Source organism: Corvus kubaryi, unplaced genomic scaffold (assembly GCF_017639235.1).
Source record: "Corvus kubaryi isolate FWS band 111438036 unplaced genomic scaffold, C.kubaryi_AGA036_p1.0 37398, whole genome shotgun sequence".
Classification (NCBI taxonomy): Eukaryota; Metazoa; Chordata; class Aves; order Passeriformes; family Corvidae; genus Corvus; species Corvus kubaryi.
This window is the reverse complement of record NW_024581137.1, coordinates 29,364,948-29,383,687: the sequence shown is the minus strand read 5'-3', so window position 1 is coordinate 29,383,687 and position 18,740 is coordinate 29,364,948. Positions and strand designations below refer to the sequence as shown.

Below are 18,740 nucleotides of genomic sequence, written 5' to 3'. Positions count from 1 at the left end.
GAACACTTCTAGTCTTCACATGACCCTCATATTTTTATTTTCTTATATCTAACAGTTACAAATGCATACAGCTTCTTATTAAAATGTAAATAAGTTTTTAAAATATCAGTAGGATTACATATATTTAGTTTTCATATTGCAAAAAGATACAATACTGTACAATATGGTATTAAAAAGAAAACATATAAAATGGAGTTATATTCCATCTCCATACTTTTGTACTACAGAGTTATTCTTTCCAATGGTCCTAGGATTTCACAGTAATTTAAGGAAGTTTTAACTTTCATTTCTTAAAAAATTAGACAAGCTATAAACAGAAAGTTAAAAAAAAAAAAACCAAAACCAATTGTTTTCTAATTGTTTTTGATGAATTAAACAAAATCACAGTAACCTTAATGAGTTCCTAGAACATGGTTATTTTGAATAATAGCAGGATGTTTGCCTTAGAATATATTCTTATTGTATTCCTATCTTATTACATCCCTGATGTTAAAGGAGCACTAGAAAACTTCAAGTCGCTGAAAGAATAAGATTTAAGTTTTGTTTAGAGTTAAGAATGTAAGTGCTTTTCTGGACCAAGGCCACCATGCTTAACACTAAACCAGGTTTGCCAAGACTTCCTTCTGCCAAAACACAGCATGGTAAAAACCAAAAACTTTTGGTTTGGCAAAGAGAAATTTAAAAAGTTATTGAGAGGAAGATGAATTTCTAGTAAAAGTATGCCACAGGGCATAGATTAGCCTGGGGAGTAGGTTTTACTCTGTTGCTCGAAAATGCAGGTTTTGATTAGTTTTCTCATAGGCTTGAAACAAATATTTTGTCTCAGGTCATTCTGAATTACAAAAATATGGGCTTTCAGTGTAGAATTTCTAAACTCTTAGTTTGAAATAAGTACCCTTCCTAGTAGGGTGTGGAGCTTTCTCCACTTCCATGCTTTTCTTGGATTCATTCTATGTTGATACCAAAAGAGATGAATTTTCTGTGTGAGACATGGAAATAACCTCAGTTCAGATCTATCCAGCAATTTGTAAAGCTTAGGCCTCAGTGAGAATAGGAATTCTGATAGACAAACTTCCAATGAAACCTTGCAATACTATCATAAGTTAAATACTATGATACTTAAAATTATTTTATTTTTAAATTTTTGTTGCTCATTTTATTATTTAATATCATTATTTTATTGGCTGATTTTCTTCAGCCTTTTTTCTTTGTTTACAGTGATAGAAAGAGAGCTGTCTGAAGAAGGAAAAGGAGATCACTGAGTGATTTCACAGGTGGGTCTAAAGTATATGTGGGACTTTGTAAAGCATTTGGAAACAATTTCAGATAAACTGATTTAAAGTCAGAAAATATAGGACAAGTACAAATTATCTTTAGCATATCAGGACATAAAATCTTCTGCAAGTTGTTTTCTTTGGAGGTCTATTGCTCAAGCCTGAAAAATTTCAGTTAAAATGTATTGGATGTCACTTCATTTCCCTATCCTCAGAGCAGGCATATCTGGTGACAAGAATGCCAGTCTCACTGGCAGTGAATAGGATAAGGGAAGTTTGCTGTTCATTAAAAATTTTGGAAAAGATCGATTTAATCTATTTTGAATTTAAAACACATTAAAAATACAAAGGAAAAAAAAAAAAAAAACCAAACCAAAACCACAAAGAATCAAAAAACAAACCAACTAAACCAAACCAAGAACATTTTTTACAAACCAGAAAAACACTTTCAAGTATCTCCAATTTTAGCTTATTTCTTGCTGAGATGGTTTCAGAAGTCAAGAAAATATTTCAGTAAAAACCTATCAACCTCCTTACACAATTCAAGATTCAGAGTGTAGTAAGGTTCAAATGACTTAGCTGAACCAATTTAAAAATTTCACAGAAGACAGACTGGAAGCTGCATATCTGCAGATCTTATCTTTCTCATCCAGTGTGATTTCTAGCTGGCCACTGATAGCTCTAAGCCATAGAACCTAATGAAGATATTAAGAAAACCTATTTACACAGTTATTTTTTTTAGAAGAAGCTGGCATTTAGCAATCATAAGCAGCAACAAAACAATATTGTGGCTTGACACTCATGGTTGTAACGATGTGATAGGAAGTGGGTGTCAAGTTCCCTTGGTGAGAAATAGGGAATAAATAAGACACTCTGAATCACCAATGAATCACTAATAGAGTTCTGCTTCTGGATTTTTGGCTTTTACTTCCAGACTCTAAAATTATGACAGTTTTAAAATGATGGATGAAGGTGAACACTTCACAGCATTCACAACTGTGTGGTAAGAGTTAGATTGCCATTAAACTTCCTAACGCCATGAAAACAGGAAATTTTAACAACCAGCGTTCTTTGTTTCTTTTGGCTAATGTCAGAGTTAACAAGTGTCCAGGTTCTTTGTAGAACAAGACAGGATGAGGGTAGAAGGATGACCTCTTCATGGCCAGCAGCAAAACCACTAAGTTCAGCAGAGTTCAGGGAGTTCTGGATTCCTCTCACAAAGTTTACAAGAACTCACGCTCTTTAAGCACACACTCTACTACATATTGTGCTGGAAAATGAACTACAGTAGTTTTACTGTGAATAAATATACACATTTTGATAGCCAATAAAAATAAAGTGGTAAGATACGCTAATCTGAGCAACTGGGAGCTCCCTCAAATTTAAGACATGATGCCACAATTGAAAGTAAGAAATATCAGGCTCTTAAAGGGAACAAGAAAATTGTCTAGTTAGTGTATGTGTATGTATACATACATGGGTTCATTATCATCAGTATTAGCCCTGAAATTTTTTAAACAGAAGTTTCAAAAGCATTGTCAGAGTTCAGATTGTCAGTTTTGAATGGACAGAATTACATGGATTGAAATACTTACTGTAAAGGTACACATGAAGTTTATTCTGCATTCATTCTGAATTCCTGTAGGAGTTCAGTGAATAGGACTAGGTCCAGGCTCTGGTACCTTGTCACACCAGATGGAATCAGACAGAGACCAGATCACCACTGTCAGAAGCTTTACTCTCCACTTGCTTTGTTTATTCTGTTCTATATGACAAACTGCACTCATTGAGCAGGCAGGACCAGGGAGAGCCTGGGCAAGTTTTGGTAAAGCAAGTGAAGAAACTTATCCTGCAGGTTTGCCATCTGGGCATTTCTAGATGCAAATATGTACAGCAATGTTTGTATATTTATTGACAATTGTATCGGCTGTAGGTTTGATTTCTGCTATTAAACAATTGCATTGAATTAGCAATGGTCTAGTGTTATAATCTAGACAGGTCTCTGTGACGATTGTTGCATGCATTTCAACACTCCTGGGCTTACAGTCCAGTGGAGGTACAATAAGCAAATGCCAAAGGAAAAAGCCATTAGGATTGTGTAGGACTATGGCAAAGTGACTTTAATTGCTATGATGAAAAAGAAGGGTGGCTTTAGAGATTATTATATGAGATTAGAACATTTTATGTTCTGTATTGTTTGCATTTCTACTGAGAGAAATTTCCTCAGAAGAGAAGCACTGTGCTGTGTGTTGGACTGATCCTTTTTTTTTTTTTTTATCATCTATGCACTAATAAATGCTTTGTGAAATGTTTGTCTCTTGTTAAAAGAAAATTAATAAATTCAAAACTGGTTCTGACCATCACCAGGGTAGAATAAAGAGTGGGTTTAAGTTAATATGTAGACTATTATCTTGGGAACAACACCACCACTACTTTTTTTTTTATTTTTGTGTTTTCCAGTGCATGTTTTAAGTTATAGAAGCACATTCAACTGTGAAAGATCTTGTTGGGTCACTCCATACCCTCTTCTTTCTAAGTTGACTTAAATCATAAAACTTTGCTTCCAGCAAAAGCTTTCAAAGCAAGGACACAATGTTCTTAACTATTATTCTCTTCCTGTCTCATGCAATTCTACATACATCCTGCCAACTTGGAAATCAATGTTTTTAAGTAAATCGAAGTTTTTATGTCCTTAATGGAGCTTTAATGGAGCTTCTTCTGTACCTACTACATTGAATAGTGGTCTCTGCAGAGGGGAAAATTGAAACCCAAATCTTGCAAAACTTTTTTCCCACTTGTAAATATGTACTTGAATGTTGAGATTGTATGGTCAAAAGCACAATGTAATCGACATCATGCCAGTTCATGGTGTCATCAGTAACAATTAGGAAATTTTAACATAAGAATATGAGAAACTAGTGGCCCAGTTAGACCAAGACTGACTCTAACCTTGACTTGATACAAGGTTCTTGTCCACTTTGTAGTATCAGACTTTAGAATAAAACCTCCATAACCATTTGGAAAACTGAAGCCCATAATTATTGGTAAAGGGTCTGGCATCTCTGTGCTTGAAATTACTGATGTAAATGCAGTTGTGTTGACTCAAAGGTTGAGTAAGAAAGGCTATGGTCAACTGACTATATTTTCCCTGGTTCCTAATATATACCACCAGCTATTCAGCATAGCTTTACATTTCTCATAGGTTCCAGCCGCTCTAGAGATTACATTAGTGCAGCTTCACTGGATGCTTTTCATGGACTGATGAGTTTAGTTCTACCAAATGCAGGTAATTCTTCCATGTGCTACAGTCACCTACTAAATCTTCACAGAGCAGAACCCTGGTAAAAAAATTAACACCCGTTTATGCTGTAGCCTCTGTCTTTATTTCTATCAGTAGCAGTAACCCAGATGATCCAAAGTATCTCAGGTCTAAGAACTATCTCACATTTACTGAGTCATATTAGAAGGTAGATCTAGGCTTGTCAAAAGAAAGCTAGGTCAGTTGACCCACGAAAAGATTGATTTTTCTAACATTTTTTCAGTCCCCTATACTATCAGTAAGAGAGATAGATTTCTATCCAAAATTAACAGCAGACGATTTTATAAATTGCCTGCACATCCAAAGAGATGGAAACCATCGATGGTAAATGGACTGAATTCTCCTCTACTGGTCCCCAAATATTTCTCCCTCTGTCTAGTGACTGCAGAGGAAATTAAGGACCTGGGGTGGTTGAGTCCCCTCCACCACAGATAAATTTACCACAGGTAAGTAAAACTGTAACAAGACAGCACTAAACTTAGGCTTTGAGTTAGAAGAGTGATTCCTCACAAAGATAATTGGTGAAACTGCACACAGTTAGTGGCAGTGATTGGCACCCTCTATCCCACCATGCTTGTAGTCCATTTACATACAGCTGGGGAGCCCATGGTTGCCCCAATCCACACTGAAATAAAGTTGCACTGACTCCAGATCAATGGTGAGAAAAATTCTGTAGTTTTGATAAACATATCCAAACATATGTATCCAGTGTCTACAGGTTTTCAAATACAATAAGTGCTGATACTGAAATTTAAATTTCACAAGTACGAAGTTTCTGCTTTCACAGACTAATCTGACCCCTCTCTAAACCAGACATAGTCTCTCCTTTGTGATGTTGTGCAATTATTTTTCTCAATTTTTTGGCTTCCACTTCCTTAACTAAGGAGAAAAATAAAAAGTATACCTTGGGAGTTTAGGAAGTTATTAAGAAGAGAAACTTACTCAGGAAAGGAACTTCTTTTTTCTCATAGATGCCAGACTCAGACAAAAGATGTTTCTTTTTTTGTCTTCCCCCCTCCCCACACACACCTCCATCCTCCTCCCCAGATACAAAATACACTGTGGTTATTTGACTTGTTACGTTTCTCTACAGGAATCATAACGGAACATTGTTATTTTGTTTATCTTCAAAAAAAGTCCCGTGTCTCAATACACAACATTCTCCAGACATGTTTTTATTTTACAGTTTCAACCTCTACAGTTTCACCTGGCCAGCTCCACCCCAGAATTTCATCAGTGTTACAGGTGGAGATCATTTGCTATGACTTCATGGTTATTATTCTTTCTCTTTGCAAATTAGAGATAACAGATAAGCTATTATTTTCCCTGAGGGCAAACCATTTTCTCCTGTACTTGCAATGAGTCAGCAACATGTTATAATGCATGTGATCATCTCAGTGCATGAAATTTCACAAAACTCTATACAGGGTGTTAGCTTGTTTGCTGTGTATTATCTATGTCTTACTGAAGTAGTATATTCAGAGAGTCCTTCTGGCTTGAGAAATACTATGACAAGATGATAGAGAATCTCACCTGCAGAAGAGTTTCTTCCTTCTTATTCTTTTTACTTTCCTTCAAGATTGATGTGCAAACTTTTAAACTAAGAGTCTTCATCTGAAACCATGGAGTTACATACTTCACAGAACGACCCTTAAATACTCATTTTGATGCTGCATTAATTAGTACAGTTAATGACCAAATGAGAGAGAGACACACAGGGCATTTACACCAGCATTGATAAAGTACTGCAAGGTAGCAATGGCAATACCGAGATTTTCAGGAGAGCCTTTAAGACTGTGACATGCAAAAGGAAAGCAACCTGGTGGAATTCTGTCAGTGCTATATTGCACTTGTGACCATTTATTCTCATCTTTTAAATGCTTGATGGTAGTACATTTTAGGGGGCAAAGGCTGTTTCACATCACTCGTAATAGAGCAAAGAATAGGTCATCTGCCTTATCTTCATCTTTTTACTCTTAACTGAGGGAAGAATGGAGAAAATAAGTTTAGCCCATACTTTTTGAAGAATGCTTACATTTTGAAAAGTTGTGGTGTCTGACACTACCATATTTCATATACCTGCCATGGGATTTATAGCTAATAAACATCAGTACTGTGTGGTAAATGCGGACCCTGGACTACACTTACCATAATACTGCACTGCGCCTTTGAAAAACTGTAGGGCATGCTGGCAGCAGTAGGAGGTTAGAGGGAAAGAATAGAGACTGGAGAAGGAGATTTGGCTGGAAGGAGAGCTGTGGTAAGTCATGGATGGGATCCCCAAGAAGTCACCTGTTGATTATACTGTGCAGATGTTATGTTGCCTGGAATGCAAAAATTAAAAAAAATTACGGAGGAAAAAAAGAGGAGGAATGACATTTCCTGCAATCATATGAAGCAGAATAAGCAGAGTTATTTAGTGCATGAATTAATCTGAGAAAAGGGTTTAGTGTGAAAAGAATTACCTGCACTGATTGTTTGTCACTGTAGTAAAAGAGCACAGAGGCAAAAAAATGGTGTCAGTAGCTGGTTCCAGCCAATACCTGCTCTCAGCTGCCAGTGGAAGCATCCCAGGCATTGCCAGGAGCTTCACTGAGAGTCTGAGACTGGTTTGCATAGTGAAATGATAAACTTTAGTTTCTACTAGTTTTCTCTTTAACTACCTGTTGTGTTATACCTCAGCCTCCCTTCTGAGATACAAAAGAAAACAGAGGAACTGGAAAGAATTTTTCTTAAGTTTGAGGGTTTTGGGGATTTGTCATGGGGGTCATTAATGTCAACTCTTATGGAGAGATTGTCATTGATGAAAATTTAGAAACGTGTAAATAACTTAATCCTATTTTTCTTTTTTTTTTTCATTCCCCCTCAAGACACTGTGTGCTTGTGTCTCTTAGATACATTTGTAAAGCTTGTTGTCTTTTGATATCAGTTCCCATTCTTTATATTTCCCCTTCAGGAAAGAAAACTTCTCTTCAAATGAAGAGTCAGGCTTAAAACAACAGGAAAAAAAGAAGCAGGTGGACTACTCACTTTAGATAGAAGGCATTATTCTTGAAAGTAATTTGGGTTGTCTGTGTCTGTTGGTCATGTCAGGACCTATTTACTTTACCTTGCAGGAGCAATCTGACTTCAGTTATTTTCACACTTTGGGCTGAAACTCTATCAAAAGACAAAAGCACAGATGTGTCTATTGCAACTTGCATCTCAAACTTTGTAAGAGGCTCAACAAAGCACTGTGTGGATGTGTTTAGCTTTCAGAATGCAAATTTTTATCCCTTTAAGAACAAATGTTTCAAATAGTAAGAAGAATATAATTACAAAATAGCTAATGAAAACAAAACACACTCATAAACTTCCTCTTAAAGACGATGATTGAGTACTACTACTCTGGAAGATTGTAAAGATGTGATATAATTTCTTGGTTCTTATTCCCAAGCAAAATATTTTTTTTTTTTTTGCCTTCAGTGGAAAAAATCTTCTTTGATGTAAAATACAGACTGTTACTTTCTCATTGCAATAAAATGTATGTCCTGATCAATGACTTGTTCCAAATAATAGTTGTGTCACTGAGAAACACATTTCTGGGATGTTTTCTTTGGTCATGTTAGAACTTCCTCTGTGCACAGAGTCTCTTGCTTCTCATCAGTCTGGAGACCCTGCAGCCAAACTACCTGCCTTTCATCTTTCTGCTAGATGGTGGAAGAAAGATTAGTAGAGGAAAAAAAAGCTTAGTAAGAGTTTTTGTGTAATAGAATTGGAATGTGAGACAGAGACAAATAACAATTTCAGGAAGAAAGACTTTTAAAAAAGCAGAATGGAAAAGGAAGATGAATAGATAAGTTATGCCTTCTTTTACATTTACCTTTAAAGTTTCTATTTTATAAAATTCTTTAGCTTTTATTAATAAAAAGTACTATTTATTAAAATTACTATTGTTACTATTAACATTCTGGTAGATGAACAAGTCTCAGGGAATAATTGTAATTTAGCTGGAGAAGAAGGAAGGGAATATATTAAACTGCTTTTCCTTTCTTTTGAAACAAATTAGAGAAGTGTGAAATTATGGCATAGGATCTGGTTCCTCTTCCTCAATAAAAGCAGGACTAGCCTTGTTATCATTTCATAATAAAGTAGAGCAGAATCTGTCTGAATGATGGTGAAAAGAAGATCTGATAACCTTAATTTTACTTCATCCATTTCAGGGACTGCCAGACTTTGAATATGACATTCTTAGATTAAAAATTTCAGAACTGTCAGATGTTCCCCCTTCTGACCAGCATTTCAGTATTTGAGAACAATAGCTCACAGAGCTTGTCCTGGAGAGCTGCTTTATCAAAGTCTTGCAGGAAAATCTGAGAAGTATGATATGAAGTTAAGTCTGATGGAGGTTGATACTGCCAGAGGAAGTGGGTAGTACTGGACTCTTCAAACTGGAGAGAATTGAACCTGGGGTCTCCAGTATCTGTCCTAACCACAGGTCTGAGTAGAAGCCTGAGTGGGATGCTGCTCTGGCAGTTGAAGATGATGCATCTGTGCTGCTGAGAAAAGAGGTGTCATGGGGTGGAAAGGAAAACAGGCAAAAAAAACCTAGTCAGGGGGTTGGAGTACCCTGTTGTGTTGGGTTGACCTTGGCTGGATGCCAGCTGCCCACCAAGCTGCTCTATCACTCCCCTCCTCATTTGGACAGGGCAGGAAGAAAATAAGTTGGAAAAAACTCATGGATCAAGATAAGTGGAATTTAATAAAGCAAAAGCAAAGGTCATGCATGCAGAAGCACAGGGAACAAAAATGTTTTATTCTCTGCTTCCCATCAGAAGTTCATGTCTTGCCACTTCCCAGGAAGCAGGGCTTCAGTATAAATGGGAGTTGCTCCAGAAGAAAAATTACGTAAATAACAAATCACCCCTGGCCCCAATCTCCCACCCCTCTCCTCTTTCCTTTAGCTTCTATTGCTGAGAAGATACATGGTATGGAATTTTATGGAGTATCCCTTTGGTCAGTTTGGATCATCTCTCCTGGCCATATTGTCTCCCAAGATCTTGCCCACCACCAACCTGCTGGTGAGGGAGGAATGTTGGAAAGACAGGGCTGATGCTGTGCGAGCTCTGCTCAGCAGTAGTGCAAACACTGGTGTGTAATCAACACCTTTCCAGCTGTCAGTGCAGACCACAGCACTGTGAGGGCTGCTATGGGAAAATTCACTCCACCCCAGCCAGAACCAATACAGCTGCTAATGGACACAGCTAAAATGCCATGTACACATTTGTATTAGATCATCATTGAAAACAATTAGAACCATTTCTGGAAGCAGGGACCACTACATCAACCTTTTGCTGAAGCTGCTTCTGAAATAAGCATATGAATTAAAATTAATTCTATTCACTGTTGATTTCTCAAAATCTGCTTTATTTTAAATCTTAAAGAAAGGTGTGTGTAAATGTGTGTAAATGTATGTAAATATGCATTGAAACATGCATGAATAGAAAAGTAGTAATTTTCTTACCAGAATCATCTGATAAACTGTTGTCTTCAATGGTAAAAAAGAGGAAACAATCTAATTGCTCTGTGCTTTATATCTTCTCTAACTGCTCCAAGTTTTCTTGAGAAAACAGTTGCCAGAAACCCATGGTTTCCTTATGTCTCAGAACTATATTGTTAGCTACTTGTATAATTTGGTGAGGTTTCATTTTGATTGTCAGATTTCAGCACTTAGTTCTGTGATTCATTTTTACTAAAAGAAATCACCAATTCCCTCCCCTTAAAATTACTTTTCTGGATGATTAAGAAATGCAGTTCCACACTATCACAGGACTTCCCAAATTATCTTTCTTCAAATACTATGTCCTGAAGTTCCTTTAATGTCGTTCCCAGAAAGTGACTCATGATTCTTTATTAATTATAGAATATGTTAACTTAATGAATGCACTAGAAAAGTGTTTTTGTATTCTCACCATAGCTTGAAGGAAATATCATTGCCAAGGCATTATCTCTAACTGATCTCATAATAGTAGTATACATGTAACTTTTTTATGATTGATTCTTTAAAATTTAGCCAAATTTTTTAAAACATGTTAGTGTAGACCTGATTTCATTTCTATAGACTACATCTTTAATTGCATGAATAATTGTAGACATTTAAGGCTAAACATTAATTTCATGAAAAATGAGGACAGAAGCTCCTCTACTGTAGGTTGGCCAGTATTTTGCTCTGTTCATGCATAAGTTTATTGCTGATACGGCACATTGCCTCTTTATTATTATTGGCTTTTTGCACTGTAATAATCTGAATGAGACTATACTGGAAGTAACCCACTTTTGTGACTTGGATGGATAGGTTTATCATGTTGTCAGGAAATAAATGGGAATATTCCAGTGTTAGCTTCAGATACATTCTCTGGTATCACCAAGGGCATGTTTGGAGAAAAATCTTGTGTTTGTATAGAGATGGTAAGTGGAGCAGTTCATATTCTTCGTTATGTTGTGCCCTCTGGCAAGCCTGCCAGGAGAGTGCTGTGCTTGTTTTGTGAAGAGAAACCTCCTCCACATTCCAGCTTGAGCATATCTATTGTTTTCAGACATAAACAGATGTCTTCCTTACCTAAGGGAAGCTCTCAAAAATCTGGAAGTAAAACAGAAGAAACTGATGTGAAACCACAACAGTATTTGACCTGTCTGCATGCATTAATAATCTCAATTTTAGCTGAAGGCAGAGTTCTGTTGCATTCAGTTGTATTTATTTGCTTGGTTTCTGCCCCGCAATATGGAAGAACAATAAAGGATATTAGTATTAATTTAATTTTTAAAAATTCAGTTAGGATTTTGTTAAATACATACATGCTTATTATGTCATTCAGAGTCTTTAAAAGCAAGATAATTCAGAGCTGCTTAAGAAGAGCTGGGAGAAGGGGGGTAAACGTATTCTTCATTCTGCCAATACGCCCTGTATTTCACCCACCAAAATCTCAAAATTCATGATGAGATCAAACTACAGATCCAGAGCAGAGCTTTTTCTAATAATTCTGATAGGGTGAATGAATTTTATTTGCATGAATCTTGTCTGACTGCTAACAAAATGCATATGTTTGGGGGGTTTTTGCGTCTATATATTTACTTTCTGTGACAGGCTGATCTGTTTTTTCCAGCCTTATACAAATGTCTGTAGGACATTCAAACGTGTTAGAATTTAGCTGCCTGTGGGAGGTAAGATGATAACTTCAAGTAGGTCAGGTTTACAACTCCTTCATGAAGACAAGGCACACCACACTTACGCTAAGTTTGGGACTCATCTCCCTTAAGTGCCCTGTCTCTCTCCTCTCTCCTCACCCATCTGCACCACAGCTACAACACAGATTGTATGATGAAATTAAAACAATGCTAATATTGAGTAACTACTAGGGGTATTGAGAAAAAGTACTGTGTGTTCAAGGACAGCAGGATAAGTGTATCAGTGAAGGGGAAGAAAGAGAAGTTTGAACACAGCGCAAGAACAAAGGAAGTGGAGAACTATTAGAGTGAGGTACAGTGCCCCCAGCTGAGCCCTGTACTGGAGCCAGCTCTACACCTGCTGGGAAAGCCACATGTCAGAGCCCAGCAAAGGCTGATCCAGCATCTCTCCAGCAAACCACACTGCACTGATACTGGTGCTGCCTTTGCTGTTTGTGTCGTAGTGCAGAGTAGACACAGACCTGGGTCTGACATCTCCCTGCAAGGTTACAGCCATTTGCAGAAGTAGCAGCTGGGATGCAACAAACCTCGTGTAAAAGTAAAGATGCCCAGAAACTTAGATATTTTAATTGTTCTTTTTTCATTCTCAGGTACCTGATGGTCCGAATAGAAGCAGGTCTTGACTTCTCAGTCCTCCTCAGAATGATGAAACTGTAGCTCTACAAGAAGGAAAGAATGAGAATCTAGAGCATGGCAAAAAAAAAACATGATGGAAGGATTTAAGACATGAAAATCAATTCTACTTTTAATTCTAGTAAAATTTAAGTGCAAGTAGCCTCTCATGTCAGTGAGACATAATTTAAAATAAGAGACTAAACATACACTAAAAGTATACAGAGATGGAAGAATTTAATCTGTCTCTTTCATAAGTAAACTACAGAATTTAATTTGTTCATAAAGCAAACAAATTTCCAGTAGAAATTCTTAAGAATTGAAGCTATCACAAAAGACTGCTATCTTTGATTTTATTTGTTATTTCTGAATGTGCATCATCTTGGTTTCCATGCTACAGTAGTGTGATTCATATCTTGTGGTTAGGAAGGCTGACTCTTTTTTTCCAAAATTTCTGCTGTGAGAAAACATCTGCTGAAATGTAGATAGTTTGTGGTATGTGGATGAAATATGTATCCTTTGCAACCTCCCACAGTAAGAACAGGCTCTTCTCAAGACAAGTAACAACACTATTCTCACAGTTGTTTTCTTGGCACATTACCCCCAATAGTATGATCAAATATTTTTTCTACGTAGAAAGAAAGGTCTCATGGGATATTTACATGTATGTCATTTGCATCATTTCCAGGTTGTAAATACATACATTACTTTCATTGCAGGGAAGACTATTTCTGTAATTTAACATTTTATAGTCACAATTAATATTGCATAAAATATAATAATTTCTATTACATAGAGCAAAGCCTCCTTACAATACCAAGAAACACTTGTTCAACTGGAAATCCAGTTTTAAGCCCTAAGAGCAGAGAGGTTTTCTCATCCAGTTTCAGCTTATCGGGCTGCAGTGGGAACTGTCGATCATGTTACAATATGAGTACTCATTGACAGGAACTCCCTCCTGCTGGTGGTACCTCTCAAGATTCCAAATAGGCCTCATATATCTACATCAGAAATTCACACTTCTGTATCTCTGTGCTTCTCTGCTCCCTTTCTCAGCTGGGGACAACTCCCAGAAGGAGCAGAAGACCTCCAGCCTTTTTGTTAAAAGTCCATGATGTCTGTCACGTAGCCACCTTACCATCCTCAATACTTGATGGCTTAGGCAATTCTCTTACACACAAAAAAATACATCTTTCTCACCAAATTGGAGATGTACCTCATATTTTCTGTCTCAAAGCAGCCCAGGTCTGCACCACTTGCAGATTGCCCAGAAGTGCACCCAAGTCACCTGGAGAGATAGAGAAGCAGCTCTTCCTTGCTCTGTGCATACAGAAAACTCAACCATTCCTTTGCAAACAGTTACAATTGGTACTATGGTTCAATATTACCTTTCTGGAGAATGGCACTATGTTCACACTACAGAGTGGTGCATATGGATGGGCTTCCTGGGGTCCCTCTGTGGCCAAGACAATGTTGTCATTGTGTATTGGAATATGGAAGGAAACTGGAATTCTACAAAATTTTGCTGTGAGAATTTTCATTTAAACAGAGAATCATTTAGGTTGAAAAAGATCTTTAAGATCATTATGTCCAACTGTTAACCCAGCACCACCAAGTCCACCAGTAAGCTGTGTATCTAATAAAAGCTAATATTTTGTGATCGGCAGGAAACCCGAGGTTTTTGAAGTTCTGGTTGCCTTAATGGGATCATTGTGTATTTGTATATCTTCAGCAACTTCAAATGTTTGCATTTAGGGGAAACATATGTAATGAAATCATTAATACTCTGTTGTCAAGCATTTTTAGCAATTATGTGAGGAAGAATTTTAAAAAGACAATACTTACGGCTTTCTTTCTTGTGTTACAATATTTGATTTAATCAGCTGCTCAAAAATCTTTTGTTATTTTTTCAGTTAAGGGCTTTGCCAGAGTTTTGGATGAAACAGAAATAACTCCAGAATGTTTTTATTCTCTATTTCAGTACTAATTTTGAGTTGCCAGAAAAAAATTGTCTAAAAATTGCTATAAAGTAAGAAACAGGTTATATTTCACTTCTGTTTTCAGTGCGTAAACAGTACAGCACAACAGTGACAGACCCACAGAAAAAAAACCCTTTCTGTGTTTTTTTTTAGCTGGCAAATGTGGATGAACAGGAAAGAATGAGCTCTGCATTCATCCACAAGATGTGCAAACCCTGTATAGGAGTGTGTACCACTCTCCTCTGTAACACCGGTTTTATAGATAACAATGAGCCTCCAGCTCTCATCGCAGTCAAGAGGTACTGCTGGAGTACACTAACCCTGCTGGAAATCCTGACTGCAGTAGTGCTGCAGAGGGTTTTTACTGCAGCACAGTGGACACCAGAAAGCCATTACAGAATGCCAGTGTGACTATACCACTTCTTACCCACAGGTTTCTTATTGCTGAGAAAGGCTGGACTAGATGACCTGTGAGGTCACCTTCCAACCTGGTATTCTATGGTTCTACATACACATACAGTCCTTAGGGACATCCATTGCTTCCTCTAAATGATTGATACTTTATTTTAATGTCACAGATATAAATGGGTATCACGTGGGAGGGTAGAAAGCATAATAAGTTGCTTTCAGATTATAATTTGTTCCAATGAAACCTGAGTGTTTTGGCTTTGATGATATGTTAAACTGCAGTAGGGAAAGCACCAGATATAACCAGGCTGGTAATGAGGAGAGGAAGAGATTTGCTTCTCTGAAGTGGTTATAGTCTAAGAAAATCGGTCTAAATTTTCTGGAATTCTTTATTCACTGTAGATATTTAAAGTGTTAAAGAGCTGTTGAGCTATTTATTTTAACCAAATTTTATTTAATCAAAAGGCGTATAAAAATCTTCTTGCATAGTGAAACTGAAAAGAAAGACAGGAAAAACTTAAATTTTTTTTAAGACCTTTATCTTCCTGCCAAAAAAACCACACCAGAAGATGCTTAACCATTTCCTAGCCATCTCTAAGGGTAAAATACTTCTCTGCGGCCCTGAATAGAGACAACAGCAACAGGCCTACAGCAGATTGTGATAGTCCCAGCCAGTAATAGTCAGTCGTGTATAAATCCACTCTTCTGCTGTGTCTGTACCTTTTCTAACCTTAAAAGGTACAAAAGCAGATCTCTATGAAATCCATCCTCGTATTTAAGTGGCCCCCTTCAAGCTCTTTGTGTGACCAAGCCTGTGTGAATTCTCAAAAAAAAAAAAGTAGTGTGCTTGTTCCTAGCATATTATAAACTTTTCTGTGTATAACTATTGATCAGCAAACCCTAAGGCCAGCATTTAATCTGCTTTGTTAGGTACCCCAAGCAACTCCACTGCAATTATCAAGACCAGAGGGATAATACTGCAATATTTGCCTCATACATCACACCAAATAAATAAGTACTCATCCCCTCATGCTGTTTCTTCACCCTTACACACTTAACAGAAATTTCACAGATCTTCACAATCCCTCCCATCCCAAATGCCTCAGGTGTACATGCTCTCCATGCTAAATATATCATAGAAAACACAACTGAAAATAAATTTTCCCCAATATCATGATGATGTTCTGCAACATGGGAAAAAGTTACACTTCTTTAACAAGAAGAGAGAGAAAAATAGAGTGTCTGAAAAGAGTCCTTTACTCATTTTTAGAAGTTTTAAAAATCAATGTTACATATAGTATGCTCACTTGTCCATAGAAGAGCGCAAATTCACTTCTTAATTATTAAAATTAAACTGAATTCTAGATTGTAGAGAATATGGTATATTAAATATGTGCTCATTATACCTTGGCTGGTTCTTTAAAACACGTGAAAATATATTCCCACAGCGAAGTAGTTAATGTAACAGATGTTTTATCTCCTTCTAGACTGATTTTTTCCTTTGGCTACTTCCTACTATGAAAAGCAGAAATATGCATTATGTTTGATAAGCAGCACGGTATTCAAAGACTGAAGTATTCAGCTGTGACTCTAAGAAATAGAATTTAATCATTGGTTATAACTTTCCTCAGTGGTGGTGTTCCATGATTTTCTCTAACTACTATTCTTTGGACTTCTTTCTCTTTTCACAGTTAGAAATGGAGCTCAACTTTGCACAGTTTATAGGCGTATCCTATATGTTTTCTTGATATTAGCCAGCACTAAAAGCTTGCTTTTGATTTGAGATGCTTGAAGAAAGCAGTCATGGAGTGAAAGTGGGTGTTACCCTGTTCTCTGACATTTTAATAAACTGAGCTAAGCTTGACAATCATATATTCCACTTACCTCAATGGGATTGCTCTTGCATGGAAGTGATCAGATGCTCTTTAGAGGGAGGCTCCCTTGGATAGGGAACTGACAGTCTGATCAGCACAACGTACACTGTCTGTATGTAACTGTGACCTGATTCAAAGCCCTTTATGGAACTTTTGTCACTGGTGACATTTCAAGAAGTCATGTTTCCTTGTTTGTACAAACTAGTCCTGGTTTCAGCCGGGATAGAGTTAATTTTCTTCCAAGTAACTGGTACTACTGTGTTGTACTTTTTTCATTAGGGATGAGGATAAAACTGATAACACACTCATATTTAGTTGTTGCTAAGTAGTGCTTGCCCTTAGTCAAGGCCTTTCAGTGTCATGCTCTGTGTTAAGCAGGTGCACAAGAAGCTGGGAGGGACCATAGCCAGGACAGCTGGCTCGAACCAGTCAAAGGGATGTTCCATACCGTAGAACACCATTCCCAGTATATAAACTGGGGGGAGTTGACTGAGAGGGGCTGATAGCTGCTCAGGGATGAGCTGGGCATTGGTCAGCAAGCGATGAGAAATTGTATTGTGCATCTCTTATCTACCTTGGGTTTTATTTCTCTCTAATTGTTGTCTCCCTTTCCATTACTATTATTACTATTACTATTATTGTATTCTTATTATATTTTATTTCAATTATTAAACTGTTCTTGTCTCAAACCACTGGTATTACCTTTTTCTGATTCTCCTTCCCATCCCACGATGGGTGGGGGCTGCTGAGCAAACAGCTGCACGGTAGTCAGTTGCTGGCTGGGGTTAAACCATGGCAAAATGAAGGCTAACACTCCAGTTATTCAATTTTAAAATATTCCCCCCCCCCCTTTTTTTTATGGGGCTGGCTGTGAAGGAAAATGATTCATTAGTGTCTCTGTGTGGAGACAAAATGCCTCTTAAAACAGAGGACTACAGAAAAATATAGTGGGAGGAGAAATTACACTGAAGATTTTGTCACCTTCAGAAGCAATTGATGTAGTTTCAGTTCTATATTTCACTATTTGGTTATATCAGTGAATACCCGGTACTAGAATAAAAACGTGGCTCTTCAGTTGTGGTTGGATTTCCATTGTTTTATCTGATTAACAAATACAGAAAGGTCTTGTCTAACAAGTGGTTTAATATCTCTGTGGTATAAATGCTAAGAAATTTTCACTTCTGGGCTAAGTGCCTAAGTATTTAACTGTCAAAAATGGCAAGGAAACAACCCCTGTGTAAATTAGAGGGATGAGCAGAACACAACAGTAACACTTAAAGCATTACCAGGTTGCTTTGGTCTGAAATATATCCAGCCAAACATACACTGTGCAGTGGCAGGGGTGCATAAAAAGGAAAGGAGGGGTGGTGGTGTCAGCCACCCTTTTAGAGACATTTTAGAGCCTACCAAGAATGTAAAATTGAAATGTTAACACCAAAACAAAAGTGTTTTGCTGCAATATAGCAGACCTCAGTGTCAATATGGTGTCACTGAATGCAAATCTGCCTTAAAAGACTAATTTTCTGCTCACTATACATCCACTCAAATATAAATTTTAAAGTAACAATAATAACCACACTTCCCCCCAAAATTGTTTTTGTAAACACTGTTTTAAAGAAGGAAATTTTAGAGATAAATGCTGCTCTTACTTGCAAGTAAACGAGGTTTCTGGACTGTGAAGGATTCGAACTGCAGGAAATATCTCATAAACCTCAGTGAAGGGTATTTTCTTTTCTCTGTGAAGTCTAAACAGCTTCTTACCTTTCAGCAGGGACCACAGTGCCTTTTAGCACAAACTAAACCTGACAACTTGAAAGTAGCAAAAAGCTCTGCTCTCTGAATCTTTTGACCTGGCCCTTTATACTGCAATGTCCCAAGGCAAAATTCCTTATTTCTTCGCCACTAGAAAAAGTTTGCACTTCAGGGAGATGTTGGAGTTCCTTCAGCCTTTACAGAAGCTGTGGATTTGGGGAATGTCTGAATAAGACTACCTCCCACACCGTCGTTCTGTTTTGATTTTTTTTGGTTCTTGTCTATGTGAAACCACTGA

The 18,740-nt window shown here is 37.2% G+C and overlaps 1 long non-coding RNA gene across 9 annotated transcripts in view; it reads right to left on the bottom strand.

The window, feature by feature from the left end:
- The window catches only part of LOC121672039, a 130,307-nt gene that overhangs the window by 88,000 nt on the left and 23,567 nt on the right, over positions 1–18,740 (bottom strand). For 5 of the 9 annotated variants that reach the window (XR_006018735.1, XR_006018739.1, XR_006018740.1 and 2 more), the window contains exons 3-6: positions 13,646–13,717; positions 12,412–12,476; positions 11,192–11,212; positions 6,742–6,917 (exon numbers count right to left, since the gene is read on the bottom strand). This is a non-coding gene — a long non-coding RNA (uncharacterized LOC121672039). Of the gene's footprint in view, positions 1–6,741; positions 6,918–11,191; positions 11,213–12,411; positions 12,501–13,645; positions 13,718–18,740 lie in introns of all 9 variants that reach the window. The other 4 variants (XR_006018741.1, XR_006018743.1, XR_006018736.1 and 1 more) reach the window with 4 other exon arrangements.